This window comes from Piliocolobus tephrosceles, unplaced genomic scaffold (assembly GCF_002776525.5).
Source record: "Piliocolobus tephrosceles isolate RC106 unplaced genomic scaffold, ASM277652v3 unscaffolded_446, whole genome shotgun sequence".
NCBI lineage: Eukaryota > Metazoa > Chordata > Mammalia > Primates > Cercopithecidae > Piliocolobus > Piliocolobus tephrosceles.
In genome coordinates this window covers 1-5,900 of record NW_022329420.1, presented here as the reverse complement: position 1 = coordinate 5,900, position 5,900 = coordinate 1, and the positions used below count along the sequence as shown (strand labels likewise).

At 46.5% G+C, this 5,900-nt stretch overlaps 1 pseudogene; it reads right to left on the bottom strand.

The window, feature by feature from the left end:
• Positions 1–4,304: 4,304 nt before the first annotated feature.
• Positions 4,305–5,828, bottom strand: LOC113220096 (annotated as a pseudogene).
• Positions 5,829–5,900: the final 72 nt, after the last annotated feature.

The following is a 5,900-nucleotide window of genomic DNA, read 5'->3' as shown; positions in this document are numbered from 1 at the left end:
TTCTTGATCAGCCCTCAAGTCGACCGCCTTTGGGAAGCAAGCAACATCCATTTGACATGGCCGCGGGCTTCTCTGTCTTGAAGACCAGGGACCAGGGTCTAAGGCCCCAGGTCTCAGATGTCGCGTGGCCATGACCACCACATGTCCGCGGGAAGTGTACTTGAACCTCAACTTGAGATTTCTAAGTTAGACCACATGACTTTGGTCAGCACCCATATCACCTGCATTCACTAGGTGTCGCTTTTATACTATGTCGTTTCTTCCTCTCTTATTGGTTCCACAGTATTTTTAGTTGCTCTTCGTTTTGTTTTTCTTTTACTTTTCTTGCCCCTCTTTGTACACACAAAGTTGCTGTTGTTTTACATTTACCATTTATTTATTTATATTTTTTGAGGCAAGTGGGAGTGTAAGAACGCAGTCTTACCTCACCGCAGCCTCGACTTTCCAGGGCTCCCTCAGGTGATCTTGCTATGTCAGTCTTCCAAGTGGATGAGACTACCGGAATCTTTCTGAAAGCTTTCTGAAAACTGACACTGGCTCACTTAAGATTTCCAGGGACGGTGCCTTGGCCCGTGTTTGTTGGCTGGTGTTTGTTTTGTTTTGTTTTAAAGCCCATTAATTCCTGTTTTGAAAACCAGGTTATCCCCCCATGAAGCCATGAAGAAACGATCTGTGAAAGTGCTTTGCATGATTGGATTCATCTCACAGAGTTCTTTTCATTCACATGTTGGAAACAGGCTTTTCCTAGAATTTTCCAAGGCATATTTGGGAGCCCATGGAGGCCTATGTTGAAAAATGAAATATCCCCAGAGAAGCAGTAGAAAGAAGCTATCTGTGAATTGGCTTTGTGATATGTGGATTCCTCTCGCAGAGTTAAACCCGTCTTTCAGTTCAGCGGGTTGGAAACACTTATCTGGTATAATCTGCAAAAGGATATTTGGGACTCCTTTGAGGGTAATGGTGGAAAAGCACATATTTCCAGATAACGACTAGAAGGAAGAACCTATGGAGAAAAACCGATGCTCCCCAGATAAAAAGTATCATTGGAACTGATTAGTGATCTGTGAATACATGTTACAGAGTTAAGCTTTTCTTTGGATTCAAAATGTTGTAAACACTGTGTTTGCAGAATCTGTGAATGGACATTGCAAAGATCATCGAGGCCCAAGGGGAGGTCTGTCTGTCTCTCTCTCTCTCTGCCTCTCTCTCTCCCCCTGTCTGTCCATTTCTGTATCTGTCTCTGTCTCTCTCTGCCTCTCTCTCTCACTGGGTCTCTCTTCTGTCTTACTCTCTTTCTCTGCCTGTCCTTCTGTCTGTTGGTCCGTCTGTCTCTCTCTCTCTCTCCCCCCCATCTGTCTCTCTGTCTCTCTCTCTGTATCTCACTGTCTCTCGCTGTCCGTCTCAAAAAAAAAGGGAGAGATACACACATGCATACATGCATACATACATACATATATAGAAACAACTACAAATTAAAAATAAAATGAAATTAATAACTAGGCCTAGTGCGGTGGCTCAAGCCTGTCATCCCAGCACTTTGGGACGCCGAGGGTGGTGGATCGCTGGATCACGAGGTGGTCAGACCAGCAGGGCCAGTATGGTGAAACCCCGTATGTAGTCAAAATACCGAAAATCGAAAATCGGCCGGGCAGGGTCGTGTGCCTCTGTAATCCCAGCTACTTGGGAAGCCGAGCAGAGGCAGGAGAATCGCTTGAACCTGGGAGGCGGAGGTGACAGTGAGCTAAGATCGCGCCACTGTACACCAGCCTGGGTGAGAGAGCGAGACATCGTTTCAGAAACATAAAAATAAAAATGAACATGAAATAATTAAAAAGTGAGTTTCCAGGAAAAGAGGGGGGAAAAAAGAAAACACAAGAGAAAACAGTCCCACAGTGACATAAACATACGCCTTTCACCTTTCGAGGCACCAGTGATGCTAGGAATGATGTGTAATTTCTTTTTTTAACTTCCTTTTATTTTATTGTTATTTAAAGTTTGACAGGAGCCTCAGAGGCCCTCCTTCCCTCCCTCCCTCCCTTGCTCCCTTCCTCCCTCCCTCCGTCCCACTCCCTCCTCGCCCAGACAACTCCAGGAGACAGACCCTGGCTGGGCCAGATTGTTCTTCTCTTTGAGCAGTTGTTTCCTGGGCTTTCTTCATGTTCTAACCTGTGTGGACTCTTCTGCTCAGATGTCACAGAATGCAGCTCCACTTCAGGCCTTGTTGTTAGTGGGGGCTTTCCTGATTCTCCACAGATATAGTGAAAGCAGGTAGATTTTTCTCTCCTTGCCTCGACCCCCCTTTCTTTCTGTCTTTAATTCTCTTTTTCTTTCTTTGTTGCTTTGTTGCTTTTTCTGTTTCTTTCTTTCTCTCTCTCTCTCTTTCTTTCTTTCTTTCTTTCTTTCTTTCTTTCTTTCTTTCTGTCATGCCTTCTTGCTGTCCTGTTTTCTTGCTGTCTTGGTTTGTCTTTCCTCCTGTCTGTCTCTCCTCTTTCTTCTTTTTTCCTTTCTTCTCGTCTGTCTTTCCTCTTTCTTCTTTTTCTCTTTCTTCTCTCATCTTTCTTTCTCGCTTTCTTTCTCCCTCTCTCTCTTCTTTCTTTCTCTGTCTTTCTTCTCTCTCTCTCTCTCTTTCTCTCAGTGTTACCTTCATTTTCTCTCTCTTTCTCTCTATCCCAGCCTCTGAAAGTGCTGGGATCACAGGTCCCTGGCCTATTTGCTTATATTCTTTTTTTAAATGTATTTATTTGTATCTGTTCATTTGTGCATATTAATCGAAATATTCTTATCTACTTTAATGTATTTTTATATGCTGTATAAAATATACGTGCCGGTGGCTCACATCACGCCTGTAACCCCAACAGTTTGGGAGGCTGAGGCCATGATTGGCTTTGTGTGTTTGTGGGTTTCTGAGATGGAGTCTCGGGCTGCCCCCCAGGGTGCCTCCTAGCCCATTTCATAAACCTGACTTACAGCGGTCAGTTTTCCTTTTCCACTGTGGCGTGGCCCCAATACAAACTAGATCAGCAGTCTCACTGGCCACCAGAGGGCACTTTAGACCGTTATGTTCTGATCGACCTCAGCAATTTCTGCCAGCGGCTAGGCAAGGGGTCCGAAATTCATGACAGACAAGGCTTTTGGGCCTTACGCTCTCGTCCCGACTTGTGTAGCCGGTGTTCTTTGGTTCAGGTTAGACTGGCCAAGGACGCCGGCTCGCAGGCACCCGCAAAAGAGGAGTCTTTATGCCTTTCTGTGTAGCCGGAAAGGAACCTAGGGTTTCCTTCTGTCTCCCCGTACCCTCACCCCCGCCCTACACTCCTCCTTCATTTTTCAATCAGCTCCTGACATTTGTAAAAATCTTCAAAAGGTAGAGGATGGTCCTCAGACACCAATACAATTCCAGAGAGGAGACGGCTGAGGAGACGGCAGGTTCGCCTCCAGTAGAAAGTACAGCTCCTAGCAGCGGCTGTACAGCCCAGTCGTAACCCCAGACCAGACAGCCCACACCCCGCAGACTCCAAGGCCAGAAAAGGAGCCTGCTATAAGTGCGGTGAGGCAGGACACTATGCCAACAGGTGTCCACAAGGTCCCCGAGCCCCAACGCAGCCTTGCTATACATGCAAGGCGTCAGGACATTGGGCCAGTGAATGTCCTCACCCTCGTCCAGCAGCAACCCCCTGCCCTGCTTGCCAACAGGAAGGACACTGGAAGTATGATTGTCCCACCCTGGGAACGGGCGCCACGTCCCAACGTGACCCCCTTTCCCAGGATCCTGGGAGCTCCTTCCAGCTCCTACACTTGGACGACGACAGCTGAGGGTGCCGACACTCGGGGACCCCCATCACTCACCCTTGCCGAAGCCGTGGGTAACTCTCCCGGTAGCGGGTGAGACAATTAATTTTTAAATCGACAGCGGGGCCACCTATTCTATTTTGCTGTCCTTCTCTGGATCTAGCCTTCCGTCCAATCCACTCCTTTATTGCGGCCTGGTCAACAACTACTTGGCGCACTGGTTCCTCATTCACAGCTAGAAAGGGCTCCCACCGAAAGCAATCAGTGGAAAGCAGTTCCACTTTCCTACTCTGCTACGGAAAATATAAATTTAGAGTGTATGAAGGATTTCCTCCCATGACATGATGCGAAATAGTCATCTATGAAACACTTTATAATAACATTGTTTAATGAGGATATAAATTCTTCAAGTAAAATACAAAGGAAACAAAACTGACAAGGAAACAATTACACAGTTTTGATACTTCATGAGACATAATTGAATTGTTCTCAGAGTCTAACTGAACGGCTATGCAGTCATATTTTCCAAACCCTGTTTTTTTAATGCAAAAGAATACCCTAACACAGTAGAGTCTCATAATGCCCTGGCGAACACCCACCAATGTGATGCTTCCAGATTTTAATGTCTTGTGAACACGTTTTCAAACTCAGGCGAGTTTAGAAAAGTCTTCATATGGAATTCCTTCCACTCTGCGTCCTTTTAAAGGGCCAGTTTCTTCAATGACGATAGTAGCCGAAAAAGTCTTCTCATTGATGGATTCAAGGGTACCTTCATGTCCTCTGTAGCTTCCCTTTAAAGCTAGAATTCTTTTTCCTGGTGCTGGAATGATTGTCTCTAAATGAGTCTGGTCGAGTGCCAGCTTGTCTCCAGATTCAATCATCTTCACAGCAGCTGTGTATTTGTCAATGACTTCCTTAACGATACCCTTTTTTCTTATGATATTTGTCTCCCAGTGTTTTGGTTTTCATTTTCACAATAATTTCAGGCTGCAGCCAGTGGTCTGTTCGGGCAGTTCTTGTCTTTTCCTCCTCAATCGCCATGATGTCATCCAGTGCAGATTTCTTTTTCTTCTTTGGTTTGGACTGAGCTGAGCTCTGGGCAGATTCTTTGCGTTTCACTGATGCTGAACTTCCTACTGTCTTCAGTGCACTCGGTCCCAGAGTTCTTGACTTGGAAGACGTTTCTCCGGATGAACTGCATGCTCCTTGGCTCAAATTAAACGTGACTTTCTCTTCATCGTTTTTTCCCTGCTGAATTCCGTAAAAGTAGGGGCCTCTGGCTCCTTCCCTTCCAGGCCTCTTCTCACTTGCTCTTCCACAAATTTGGCAGTTTTGTCTTCATCATCAAGGTCCTGCTTTCTCTTTTTCTCCAGTTCCAGTTGCCGGCGAATGGTTTCTGGGTCCCTGTCTATGTACTGAATATACCAGCCTTTTGGTGTCTCATCCACTTTGCACAAGCCTTCTCTGCCCAGCCACTTAGTAAAATCGGTCAGAGTTTCCCACTGAGTTGCATTGATATGGATGTGCTCTCGGTGGCTGATGTATTCATCGTACACAATGTTGTTGTGGACCCTTTTAGTACCAAAGCGTCTCCTGAGAAGTTCTAAAAAGTCATTTCGGAATTCCTCTGAAACATAATCCAGAAACTGGTGAGGATTTTCGGAAGCCAGCAATAGTTGTCTCTGATGAGCTGCGGACATACAGTGACACTGAAAGCCATTCTCCTCCCGGCACTGCTTCTGGCACATCTGGCAATACCAGCGTAGTTTCTGCAGGCCCTTGGACTTGATCCTGTTGGCGATAGCCTTGGGAGTAAGAAACTCCGACTTCCCCATGGCGACCACGGCAGCGGTCACTTTCTGGACTCTAGCGCCCAGCAAGCCGGAAACGGAACTTGGCTGGCGGCGGTGGGCGGGACAAATCCCAGCTGAGAGGCGAAAAGAGGTGGGGCCTGGGAAGAATGGGTTGCAACGCTCGCTCGTGACACTCCCCTCCTCTTCTTCCTCTTCCAAATATTCCTCTTCATCCTCTTCCTCTTCCTCAAAGTCTTCTTCCTCTTCCTCTTCTTCCTCTTCCTCCTCTTCCTCCTCCTCCTCTTCATCACTGCTGTTGAT